The sequence below is a fragment of the Cupressus sempervirens genome, chromosome 7, assembly GCF_028749045.1.
Source record: "Cupressus sempervirens isolate cs-2001-9-10 chromosome 7, ASM2874904v1, whole genome shotgun sequence".
Classification (NCBI taxonomy): Eukaryota; Viridiplantae; Streptophyta; class Pinopsida; order Cupressales; family Cupressaceae; genus Cupressus; species Cupressus sempervirens.
The window spans coordinates 774,438,046-774,452,743 of NC_143124.1; positions in this window are offsets into that span (position 1 = coordinate 774,438,046).

The following is a 14,698-nucleotide window of genomic DNA, read 5'->3' on the forward strand; positions in this document are numbered from 1 at the left end:
ATTTAACAAAAATAATTCAAAATATGTTCTTTTAAAAAATATTATAATTCACAATTTAACTGGTACCAATATCAAAGAATGATAGAATACCTTTTTCCAGTCCTTCCAATAAAAAGAACACATATAACATCTTATTAAATGACCCATATTATATTTTCATAGAACAACTATTTACAAATGATTTTATAATCCCATTACAATTTTCAAAAAAATATACCTATTGGAGTCAAAGTTATTGTAATATTAAATAAAAATTATTTTATGACATATTTTCTATTTCTCTAAGCCTTATGTCTTCTACTTTTCTTCTTTCAAGTTGTTTTCCCTTTTTCATTCTCTCATACTGATCATAAAAAAATGGTGGCATTATCATCAATTCCTGTAATGATTTTACATGAGAAATCACAACAGATGTCATTCCTATTTTCTCTATTGGATCCATATCAATTATTTCATTTTCAAGTGTTAAACCTAGAGATTTGTGTATTGTCAACACCCAAGCCAATTGCAAAGGTATTTTAGTTGTACAACCTCTTTACGCTAGATATATTGGAACCAATTTTTCATTTTCTTCACTGAAAGGGAATCTAGAGTAAGTGTCAAATTTCACCAATATATACAAGGGTAAGTCCAGTGGCATGGTTCCTAGCTTGTACACAATCTCATGAAGAAAACCTAGAGTGCCATTTACAATTCCTACTTCTATCCATAAATAGGAAATCAACATTACTCTTGCATTCTTTGGTATGAAAAATTCCATATCTAGGTCATCTATAGAATTTTCATATGCTTTAGTAATGTTTGATACTTTAGTTGCACTAATATGCAGAATAGTTTCCCTAAAAGAATGTAACATACTTCTATTATGAATGTGAATATTATCATTTGTCAAAAAAAAGAGAATATTTTTATCAAAATAATCATTTATTTCTAGAATAATAGTACTCCTTGTTCTCAACATTAGTAAATTCCAATCCACAATTGTGAGATTTATATCTCTAAGATTATGGAGTAATTGCCAAAAAAATTTATTTTGGGTCTTCTCCATCTTGCCTAAAAATATTTTCTAATGTGACCACCTTTTTGAATTATTTCCATAGTAGCTTTGCTCTTCTAAAATTTGCATATGTTACTTTTTCTTTTACTAGTCATAGTTGTCCAAGGTCTCCAACTAAAATGATTGAAATTCCTAGGAAATATAACAAACATTTATCAATTCGTTAATTTTTAATATAATACTTTTATATATCATAAATAATATTAATCAAAATTTAACAAATAAAAATACATGAATACATCCAAAGATGAGATTATGAGGAAATTCCTAATGAAGCCTTGAGTAAGAAGGAATCCATCTTGGCATACCAAGCCTGAGGAGCTTGCTTAAGACCATAGATAGACTTCTTTAATCTGAAAACCATAGTAGAATCCTATATGAACCACTGTGGTTGCTCCATATAAATCTCCCCATGAAGATCACCATTCAAAAAATCACTCTTTACATCCATCTGGTGTACAACCCAACCATGACCTACAGGAATAGCTAGTGTTAAGTTATTGAAGTTCATCTTGGCAACTAGTGTAAAAATCTTAGTATAGTCAATACCATGAACTTGTGAGAAACCTTTGGCAACTTTTATAGCCTTATTCTTATCCACACTTCCATATAATGCAAAGTTGGTTCGATAGATCCACTTACATCAAACCAAATTTCTTCCCTTAGGAAGAGGAACTAAGTCCCAAGTGTTATTTTTCATCAAAGAGTTATATTCTTCCTGTATGGCCTTGTCCCATTCAAGAATCCTTGATGCTTCCTTAAATGATTGTGGATCTAAAGAAATGGCAATATAATCATGTGGAAATGATTTGTGTTGTGACTTTTTCCTTTGATTATTGGAAGGATTCCCCACCAATGAACCTGCTAAATCAAGTGTTTGTTGTGCCCAACAAGGTTTAGTGGAAGAAGAAGGAATGTACTCAACTATTTTTGGACCCTATGAAGGTGGTGTCTTGTGAGTCAAAGTTAAAGGAATGTCATCTTCGAAGTCACTATCATCACTATTATCACTTTTCATGAATGAGGAAGAAGGAGGAGTTGAAGAAGCCAAACTTGGAAAAGTTTCTTCAAAGTGAACACTCCTCTCAAGAAAAACTTCATGTGTCATTGGATCGATGAGTTTGTATGCCTTAAAATGGTTAGGATATCAAAAAAATATACAAGGTTTGCTTTGAGGTTCCAATGCCTTTCATTTTGTGGAGGTATCCAGCCCATGCTTGACAAACAAAAACTTTAAACTGCTTTACACTTGGTTTTCTGCCACACTAAGCCTCAAAAGGTGTAATTCCATCTATGGCCTTATGGGGACTTCTATTTTGGATGTAAGTAACACAAAGCATGGCTTCTTCCCAAAACATTGGATCTAGAAACTTATGTTGAAGCATACAAGTGGTCATCTCCTGAAGTGTTCTATTCTTCCTTTTAGCAACATCATTCTATTGTGGCATGTATGAAACTCAATGTTGAAGATCAATATCCTCATGAGTGCAAAATTCTATAAGCTTGGAGTTGACATATTCCCTTCCATTATCTGTTCATAGAATCTTGATGGCTTTCCTTGATTGCTTCTCAACTTGAGCTTTGAAGGTGATAAACTTATCAAATACTTAACTCTTATGAGCAAGAAAAAAGACCCAAGTGTAACATGAAAAATTGTTAATAGAGGTGAGAACATAGCGAGCCTTACCAACTGATGGTACTAGAAATGGGCCTGCTACATCACTATGAACCAATTCAAGAATAGTAGTAGCCTTACAAGACTTCCCCTTGTCATATTTCTCTTAAAGATGCTTCCTACTTCACAACCTAGACATACACCCTTTGAATACTTGACTTGAGGTAGACAAATGACCTATCCTTATTGCTAAGTTGTTAAAGGTAGCAATAATTGAGATGTCCAAATCTCTAATGCCATAGTTTAATTTGTGAATTTGAATGAGTCAACAAGGCAAGGAAAGTGGACATAGGCACAAAATGAGAAAAATAATAAAGTCTTGTCTTATGATTAGCCTTTTCAATCACCACCCTAGAATCATCCTTGAGATTTTTCACCAAAATTGTATTAGGAAGGAACTCCACTTTTTTTGCCACATCCATAGTGAGTTATTTGGTAGATGGAAAGAAGGTTGGTGCTAAGGTTAGGAACATGTATAACATCCTTGAAGATGCCATTGTCCAACTCAACATTCCCTTTCCCTTCAACTTCCACTTGAGTGTCATTGTCCACATAGATGTAAGGTATATTTGATGGTTTCAAAGAGGGAAAATGCTCCCTTGAAGCACCCATATGATGTGTAGCTCTTGAATCAAGAACCCATTCCTCAACATTTTTTGTACTTTCTACCAAAGCTTGTCCCTTACCCTTTGAAGTGGTTGAAGATCCCTTATCTTTGTAGGTATTTGGTACATCAATTTTGTGTTTCCTCATTAGGCTTACCAATTCATCAATCTACTTATCCTTACACTCATGTTTATCATGACCATTCTTCTTACAATAGGCACAAGTTTTCTTCTCCTTTTTGTTGGAGTTTTTACCACTTGAACTGTCTTCATTAGCTACCAAGGCTTTGGTCTTGGAAGAATGAAGAATTCCCATACTCACTAAATTTTCATGTTCTAAGACCAACATTTTTGAAAATTTCTTGAATGAAGGCTTAGTATATGCACTATCCATCATTAAATTGTTAGTATTATAACTAGAAACAAAAGGAGCATATTTAGGTGGAAGATGAATCATTATATGTTTGATCATCTTTCCATCCTTGATGGGTTCACCACAATCCTTAAGTTGTTCCCTAAACATGTCTACCTAGGTAAGATAATCTTTGATGGTGTTAAAATTCCTATGATCCAACTTGAGAAGTTTGTCCTTAATGGTGTAGGCCATATCTTCATCTATGGTCCCATACAATGCTTCAAGTTTAGCCCAAAATTCTATTGGATTGGTAAGTTTCCTAACATGATATTTGATAGGATCTAAGATATTCTTGAGCAAGGTTCCTAGGGCTATTTCTTTTTTGGATTTTGAGTCCTCTTTTCGAGCCTCATCAGCATTAGTAGGAGTTTTCTTTGTTGCACTAGTTACATAACACAGTAAACCTTTTTCAACCAATGGTTCCTTTACGTTTTCTTTCCAAGTAACATAATAATGTGGAGTTAACTTTGAAAAGGAACCCATAATGCAAGAGCACAATATCAAGGAGGCACACAATACACACCCCCCTTTTTCACTCAATCAAAAAATCCCCCCAAATGAAAGATTTTGGCACTTTATATGTAGTGCATTTACAATAGGCCACTTATCAAAATGGACAAAGTGGGATGATGATTTTATTGTTTACAACCTTCTCTAGGAGTTCAAATCTGGAACTTTACAATGTAGCTAAAAAATACAACAATTTTGAAGCAATACAATGCAAAATAGGACCTATTTCTGAAAGTGGTATTTTTATCCACACAAGCCTATAATCTAGTTGTAGATCTAGAAAATAGACAAAAAAAATGCACTTTCAAAAAAAATAGAACCTATTTTGGAGTCTAGATGAGCTTGTATAGAGCGTTTGAAGTTGCAAAATGCAAGATTAGACAGGTATAGTCATAAAAAATGTTATTTATGACAAATTCATGCACCAAAACCAAAAAATAATAGCACCACTAAAAGGTTCAAAAAATTATACCCAAAATAAAAAGCAATTGTAGCTAATTTAGAGTTTGGATGATTGTGATATGGTCTCCCAAAGTTAGACTGTCAAATCAAAATTGAATCTGGAGAGGGGTCTAGAGATGAAAACATGAGGTTAAATTTGATGGTCAAATAGCCATCATAGCAATTCAAATTTTCCTCTAGATGATGATCAGATGAAATTCAAATTTAAGATAGAAAATTGACGATGTCAGCAAAAAATTGACCCTTGTTTGATGTGGTAGCTGATGTCAAGATGATGTTAGTAGTACATAAATGTGATGTAGTAGGTTGATTTTGCATACAGTCTGTACACATGGACTTTGTAATTTGGATGATGTGGAGGTGAATTAGATCTAACGTTTCAAGGACATTTTGGCACCTGTGCTGAGGTGGTGGGCGAGTTAGCAAATAGGTGACCTGACAATTATTGACTAGGCTTATTTTGATGTCGTGTGTGCCATGTGTTTCCATATTGGAAAGGATGTCATGTGGTGGGGTTTTCATGGCATAGTGGCTGAATTTAGCTTTGACACTAGGAATTATAGTTGTTGCTAGAGAAGCAACAAATGATAGCCAAGAAATGTGTTCAACGACAGACTAGGAATCTTCGGTGTAGGTAAGAATATACGACTAGGGCTATGCAAAATTTTTAAAAAAATCACCAGCGAAGAGCAATTTAGTCCCACATGGACTATGGGAAGAGATGCATAGGAGTTTAAAATAAATGTCGTTGTGGAGTTAATCAAACAAAGCCTGCTGTGAGTATTGTGTGAGCCAGACTTGTATTGGCTGGTGCTCACTAGAATGTTGATGCCAGCTACCAAAATTGAGATTAAATGTCAAATTTGTGACCACCAAACTATATATTGGAATATTTTCCAAATATGCTTTGTGGGGCCTTGGGTTTCACCACCTAGTTCCTGCAAAACAAAATTCTCTGCAAGCCAAATTGGCCTACAAAGTTTCAAAAAATGTAGATGAATTGCAAAGAAAATTAAAATGATAGATCTGAAACTCAAATAAATAGATCGATAATGACAATATTGAATTTGCAAATTAGGCCTTCGGGTTTCTATTTGCAAAATATTTTTGCCTCAAACTTGATTATAGCCTAGGGTAGGTGTATTTATAGTCAAATTTCACCAAATTGATGCTTTGGATGTGATGGTAAGGTCTGCTTTGGCTCTAGATGCTCCCAATAGATTGTAGATGCTCTAAATCTGAATTGGGTCCCTCAAGAGGTGAAGCAAGAAAGGTCTGTAATGGCTATGTGAAGAGAATCTCCCTCAGCTTTGATACCATGTAAGAATTTTCCTTAGGGAAAAATTACCCAAGATCAAGGAACTCAAGCACAAGCACAAAATAAACTAGAGTATGATTAGAATAACAATACAGTACTCAATTGATGCACAAGTACACTAGGAGTTCCTATATATAAAGGCCTCTAGAATGCTTCTATAGTGTTTAGGAGTCAACACACTGATAAGTCTTACAACCAAGCACATCTCCACCAAGATTGGATTATCCTTGATTAATCATAGGAGTAAGTGCAATGATGACAAGATAAGCCTACAAAGGTGTAGCACGAAAAATAATGTTGTAGACACCATGTATGTAGTTGAGAGTGCAAATAATTGTGTTGTCTACATGACAACTCAGTTAATTATGCAAATTCCAATGTTGTAGACACCATATGGTAAATTAGGGTTGCTTATTTCTATGTTGTTAACATGACAACTCATAAAAGTACACAAACTCCTAAGTGTCAACCTAAAAATAATAAAATAATGCATTGATCTAAGTAAACTTAAGTAAACTGTCAATCGTGAATACTTATTTGTAACACCAACACTCTCAATTCATCTATGGTAATTGGAAATTCTTGGATATGTCCTTTTACAAATATAGAACTAGAATTTTGTGCTCAGTGTCTCATTATCATGTTCAACAAGTAATACCAAAATCCAAGATATTTCCCAAATTTATTCTCCTTAAATTGAATAAGATGTTTCACATATTCATGTAGAAGTACTCATCTCAATCGTGGCTCTAGCTAGTCACATTCTCCTTTAGGGAGCAACATAGGTAAAGCCATATCCAATAATCCTAATGTTACATATTCGTTCACTGGAGATGCACCAACTGATGGCCAATCAATATACCTTAAAGGATCAATATTTGGGGTTTTGACCCATGCATGGATAAATTCCATTTCTATTTGAAGGTTTAATGGTCATGTTTCCATAGATGTCATGTAATTTATATTGTCATCATTTTCCTCTATTTTAGGCTCTACTAACAAGATATCATTTGATTCTGAGTCAAACTCAACATGAATTGTCTTTATCTTATTGAAATGCTACAGTGTCTATCTTGTTAAACATCATCCAAAGAATGACCATCTACATTGACATCAGAGTAAAATTTATCATTATTAATCTTATACTTTAGTGTATCATAAACCCGATATCTATTGACTATAAAGTGATTATTTGTACCTCATTAATCCTTTTTTTCAGACAATTATCATTGGAAACTCTTTAATTGGACATGGAAGAGTTTTATATATTGTTTATATATCTTGGGGAAAGCTTAGTGTGTGTCCTTTGCATTTGTATTGTCCCCCTGTTGCATGTGTCACCTATAATATTGGACTGACAGATGAAATCAACATCTCTTCTAGTTGAGTTAAATTTGCAAGTTCCTTTGGTTTCAAGCCTGGATCCATATTGTTCGATGCAAAGAATCTATTATTTCCTTTTTCTATTGATATCTTGAACACATTAGACCTTCTCTTGAACATCTTACTTTTATTCTAGGATATCATTCTTGACACATGTAACACATTTCTGGATGCACCAAACTATCAAGTTGATGTCAAAAAATTAATTGAAGGTTATGAAAACTATTCCCAAAGACTTCATGATAATTCTCATGCATTTTCACATTACAACTATGAATTGTTTCATTATTGTTTTGTATTTGTAGTGCTTGTACTATATTGTTTGCCCTTCTTCTATCACTTCTTTGTCTTTCTTGTTGGTTTTAGTTTAGGCTTTGATGTTCCCTTTCTATATCATTCATTTGTTCATGGAATATCTTTCTATATTCCCTTTGATAATTGCTTCTATATTCTCTTTTCTCTATCATAGATTGAGTATTTATATTTCTAGCACAATTGTGTATATCGATTTCCATTTTAGGCACTATGTTTTGTTGTGGAATTATTGTATAGTCCATTTCACTCACATTTTCATCTATTGAATTGTCATTATTCATTGCTACAACAATTGTTTCTTCACTTTCTTTGACAATTCATTCGCTAGGGTACAAACTTTGAATTTCTCCTTTGGTTTCATTCCTTTGATCTTGTCCTCTTCTTTTATACTCTCCTTCACTTCTTTTTCTTTCTTGTTGGTTTCGGTTCAAACATTGACATTCCCTTTCTGTATCATTTATTTGTTCATGGCATCTCTTTCTATATTCCCTTTGATAATTGCTTCTATATTCTCTTCCCTCTATGGTAGATTGAATATTTATAGTTCTAGTACAATTGTGTTGGTCAATTTCCATTTTAGGCATTATGTGTTGCTATAGAATTATTGTATGGTAAATTTTACTCACACTTTCATCTACTAAATTGTCATTATTTATTCCTACAACAGTTTTTTCTTCACTTTCTTTCTCAATTCATTGGCTAGGGTACAAACTTTGAATTTCTCCTTCAATTTCCTTCCATTGATCTTGTTCTTTTCTTTTATAATATCCTTCATATTCCCTCATACATTCAATTTTGTGTCTACAAGAGTGAGAGTCATAACTTATTATTTGTAGATAATTCCCATTTTGTTGGATGAAAACCCTTTTTTGTATCATGTAATTCTTCATGCAATCTTGTTATTTGTCTTCTAGCATATCTTTCCTTATCTTGTTCATTACGAATGAGACATTGGTTTTCCCTTTCTATAGCACTTCTTTGTTCTCGTTTTCTTCATCTATACTCTCTTTGATACACCCTTCTATGTTGTCTTCATTCTTCATTAGTTTGAGCTCCACCTGTCATTACTGTGAACATCAAATAATTAAATAAGAATATTTCTAATATAAGATTAAATTATGTGATATTTAATATAAATAATTTAAAAAATTAGTTTTCTAAAATACTATTAGATAATTGTAGATAATTTTAGAACTTAGATATTATCAATAACAATTAATATAAAATAAGAAAATAAACTCAGATTTGATATATAATATATATTTTATCAAAATATACTTTACAAGATATTGCTTATTTTCTAACTCTTGTGTCTTATAAATCATTTTAAAAGTTAGTAATCTATTAGTCATGCAATTAATAAATTATGATAAATTATTAACACCCAATTTCTTTAATTTAAAAAAAAAAAAAAAAAAAACATATAAAATTTGTTTCATTTGTTCATGTGATATAAAATATTGACACATAAATATATATAATGTATAGAAAACATTTTTTTTTTTAAAAATAAAAGAAATGTTTACATTGTAAATGACACATTTTGAATGAAATGTATTGCATTAAAAATTCTCCATAAAGAAATAAAAATGATATAACACCACTATGTCTATTTAATTTTAGCAAAAGGTCTAAACAACAATTACATTCTATGATTTTTGTGCAGTTTTAGCATCATATGTTGTGATGAAGTTCATTATTTCATCTTCTTCCAGTCTTGGCTAATACTTCATCTTCGCTTGTATAAATGCAATAACTCTTTTCATCTTTTTGGTTGTTTCATCTATTTCTATGCAATCTTTTTGAGATTGACATATAGTAAACTTCTTTTTGACCAAATTCTCAAAGTTCTCTTTACATGACAAGTTTTGAATTGAGTTTGAAATTTTTGAAAAATTTCTTCTTTAGATTGAACATTTAATGGACATTCCTAAAAAGGACACCCAAGATCTTCTTCAAACATCTGAATCAGTGACAAACTATTTTTTGACATATCCTTAAATGCATTTATTTTCTTGCTACAGGTAAAAAGTATCCTTTTCCTCATGTTAATTGTTGTAAGCCACTCCAAAAGAATATCTTTGCTATGTAAAATACTCAAATCTTCTAGCTAGACATAGGAGGATCTTGTCAATGCTCTCAAAGTTAGAATTTTTTCTGTACAAACCAATAACTCTTTTCTAATTTTTTCATCTACATCCACCCCATCATTTGCAATATCCATAACATTCTCATAACATTTTAGCCCCCTATTTTTGAATTGGATACCGAAACATTGAAGTTCATATTTCCATTCTGTAAATACAAAACATATTGTTTTTGTGTCTGGAATACGAGGCAATAGAAATGAATACAAAGGAGAAGACATAGTGCAAAAAAAAACTTCAATTGAGCTACAACTTGGAGACTATTTAGGTAAAATTTTGGGATAAGAATTAGAAGTCAAATGTATAAAAGGTTATCCATGGGAAGTTGATTCTTGTAATATTGTTAGAGTAACACATTCTTCCTCTAATCTTTTCCTTTTCAATAGATTTGCAATATCACTAACATTTACATGCATGTCATCAAAACACATGTCCTTTGAAGAAAGTTGATCAACCTCTTTTACTATCCTTGGAGTCATACGTTTATCATCATTGATCATAATTACATCAACTAGATTAGAGCCCTCTATAATATGTGGTGCAATTTGATAACTCGGCATAGGTATTGAAGTTAAAGGATATGGTCTTTGTAACCACTCCATCGACATAAGAATGATAGTCATAGTCCTATTTTCAATTTATGTATCCTCAAGAATGTACCAATTAACTCTTGGGATATCCTTTTCTCAAATATTTTCTATACGAATTAGAGGACTAAATCGATTCCCATCATCTTTCACGTCTTCATCTATATTTTTAAATTTACATGCTATTATCACATCAATTCTTAATCTACAATTATCTCGAATCAAAATTTCTCAATCATACTAACAATTTTCCTAGTGGTCTGAGAAAGAATGACTAAGTCTGAAAGAAGATCAGATAGAGAAATCCAAGCAGTAAAAAATAAAATGAAGATATAAGATTAAGAGATCAAATATATGAGATCCAAAATCATCTTTTAGAGAAAACTAAGGGCTAGGTAGTGAATCAGTTCTAATAGACCAAGTCATGAAAAATCTCTTAACAGAGTGATCCTAATAGATCTATTTAGAATCTCCTAACAAAGTCCTTACTTGATTGTAAGTGTAAAATCCTTTAACATGGTAATATCCAATAGTCTTAAAGCTTTTAAAAGGGAAGACCCTTCACTAGGTAGATCATTTATTATGATCAATATTGCAACCCTAATAGGTTAAATTTATTGTTGCAATAGTGAATATCTACGGGTTTCATCCCCATCCCAGTTTTACCTTCACATTTAAGCGTTTCTGGTTAACAAAATCACTTTTGTTATGTGTTAAAAGTTTTGATGGATGTTTTAATTTTAGCATTACAATTTTGATGTTAGATCTAAGATATGAAATGAATTAGGTGTGAAATCAGTATTTTGTTTTTGGGGTAGCAGCAAGAAGTTTGGTGTCAATTCCATAGAAGTCTATGGATTGAGATAATATTCTTTTAGAAATGGGTACCCATTTTTTAAAAAAAAATGAGGCACCTATATTAGGCTCAGGTGCTCGATTCTAAATTTAAAAAATGGGCACCTGTTTCTAAAAAAATCAAGTGTTGGTTTTTCTATATTTAAAAACTAGGTACTCGTTTTTGAAAAAATAAAAGAATTGAATTTTTTAGTAATGGGTACCCATTTTTTAAAAGTAAAAAATGGGTACTTGTTTTTTTTTAAATCAAAATTTTCATTTTTTGGGGGATTTGAATTGCATTTTAAATGTCGATTTTAATTTTACAAAACAAACAACCTTTTTTTGAATTTCAAATCATGGGTGCCTATTTGTTAACAGGGATGGGATTTTTTTTCCTGCCTTGGATTTTGGATCAGGATAGGCTTGGTTAGACCAAGCCTATAACTTGACTTTTCAAGATTTGGCTATAGCATTGAATTGATAAATTCATTCCTTGCCATAATTATTAGAGGGTCTTCCTGATCAATTTTGTTTATGTAACAAAGACCCATTAGAGATCTCATTATCCTCGTTTTAGAAATATAAATTTTATAGTGTTATTATTTTATTTACTATTTTTGCATTATTTTTTAATCAAATGTGATACCTAAATGTAAAATAGAGAGGTTCACTAAAACTTTAATAACTTTTTTATTTTATGATTTTTCTTAAATTAATTTATGTCACCAATATACATACAATTCTTTTGAAGTTAAAAATAATAATTTTTGATTAAATTATAGTGTCTATACACAAGAGGTTTTAAAATTTACCTTTATAACCCATTAAAAATTAATAATAAAAAAATATTCAATGAAAAATATTATCAGCAATCTTTGGTGTGTTAGGTAACTTTGTTTAAAAGGATTTATAAAAGTTCATTTATTTGTGTCAAATTATAATGTCCATACATGAATTTAGTATGGTCCTCAAACAAACAGTTTTGAAAATGTGGTTTTTAATGATCCATACAAAAGAAAAATCTATCATATGGGTACACAAATAAATTACATATTCAAAAATTAGATTCTAAACTACAATTTTTATTTTTGAAGGTTTTTTATATTCAATCTCTAAATGCATCGAAATTTGACATCAATTGACTAGAAATTTCAAAAATACAAAAAAGAGTTCCACTTTTTGCACAAAAGTGAGACCTAACTTCTTGCACTTACCCTTTGCAAATAAAAGTTTAAGATCCTAATTTACCCCCTCTCAATATCTTGTTTACCATTAAATCCTTCCAAGAATTGGTATCAGAGCTAAGTTCTCTTGGAAGAAGTCTAACAATTTGAGAGGATCAGATCTTGGAAATAGAGGAACACTTGATTGTAAAAGTCATTGAGAATTGGATAATTGAAATTCATATGATATTGCAACAACTTGAAGGACCAAGAGAAGAGTTAAGAAAATCCTTGAGAAAAAGGAAAGAGATGGCAATTTAGAAAAATGACACACTATACAAGGAAATTGATATACAAAGACTATTTGATAGTGGAAAAAATGGTGATAGTGATACAAAAATAGTAGAATTACTAGAGAAGAAAAAAATTTTGAGTAAAGAGGTAATATGATTCAACAAAGAATGGGAAACCCAGTCAATAAGATTATGTGAAGTTATAGCGAAAAAGAAGAAAGTAGAAGAAGATAAAATCATGACTGAAGAAGGTAAAAGATAGATGGCAACTAGACTTGAAGAAAGATCAATTGAAGTACATAAGCTCACAGAAAATTAGTTGGATATGATGAATCAATTAATAATTGAAACTCAGGAAGGAAATAGGAATGACATGAAGATCACAAGTTTAAGGTCACAAAATGAGAAACTACGAAATGAGTTAAGAACTGAAAAAGGAACTTCTAGAAAGAATGAACAAACCAAGTGAAGCTATCAAATAATTTGAAGAACTGATGAGATCACCTAGATCAACAAGAGATACTGCTAGACTAGGATACAACAAGCATTTTTTATCTACTTAAGAAGGAGAATCATCAAAGGGTGGAGAAAAAAAAAATGAAAAATCCAAAGGAAAGCCTACATATCATCACTACGGTAAACTTGGACACACAACCAACATTTGCAAAAGTAAGAATGGTATGAAAACTTCTAAACCTAAGTTCATTGGTAATTGATTTAATTGCAAGAAGGTAGGAGGCCAATCGCATGAATCCAGATCAAAGAAACATGATCCACCCAATACATCTAGATTGACATTGATATAATTGTTAGAAATATGGACATAGAGCTCATGAGTGCTGATCCATGAAAAATCTAATTGGACATCTGAAAAACAATCAGATGCACCAAGAAAAGGTAAGACTCAACATTGGGATTACAATACACAATATATTTGTAATTATTGTGGAGAATTTGGGTGCACTCTAGAGAGTTGCATTAAGACACATTTCAGAGGAAACTACAAAAAATGGCTAAATGGAGAATTAGTTTTTTTTAGTTTTCTCAAAGTTGGACATGTTAGTAGAAACTACATAACTAGAAAACTAACACCAAACAATGAAAATGAAAAAGGTAGATAAAAGGTTAAGGTAAAGAAAACATGGAAATAAATAGTGGAAGCTGGAAGTAGTGGAACATGCAAAGCTGAAATCACCCAATCAAATGGATCAAGTGATCACATCACAACTAACTAAGTGAAGAAGGTACGCAAGAACTATATATTAAATGGTAAAACTTACATAAGTTCCTAACATAAAATGTGCTAAAAGTTCATATCTACATAAGAAAATATGCATCAAGAAAAAATCTATAGAGAGGAAAGTGAAAGAGAATCATTTACAAAATGAAGTACTGAGCATGGGATACGTGCAAGAAGTTGGGTCTCACTCTTGGGAAAAAAGTGGAAGTGTTTTTCCTATTTTTGAAATTTCTTGTCAATTGATGCCAAAATTTGAGGGATTTAGAAATTGAATATTTTAAAAAAACCTTCAAAAATAAAGATTGTATTAATCAGAATCTACTTTATGAATATGTAATTTATTTTTTACCCATATGATAGATTATTTTTGGTATGGATCTTTAAAAACCACTATTCCAAAATGCTTGTTTCAAAACCATACCATACGTGTGTATGAACACCATAATTTGACACAAATAAATGAATTTTTGCAAATCCTTTTAACGGAAATTACCTAACACACCAAAGATTGATGAAAATATTTTTCCTTAAATTTTAATTGAATAATTTTATTATTATAAATTTTAATTGGCTATAAAGGTAAATTTTAAAAGCTCTTGTATACAGACACCATAATTTAATCAAAATTTTACTTTTTAAATTTTTTAACTTGAAAAGAATTATATGTAGATTGATAACATATAAATTAATT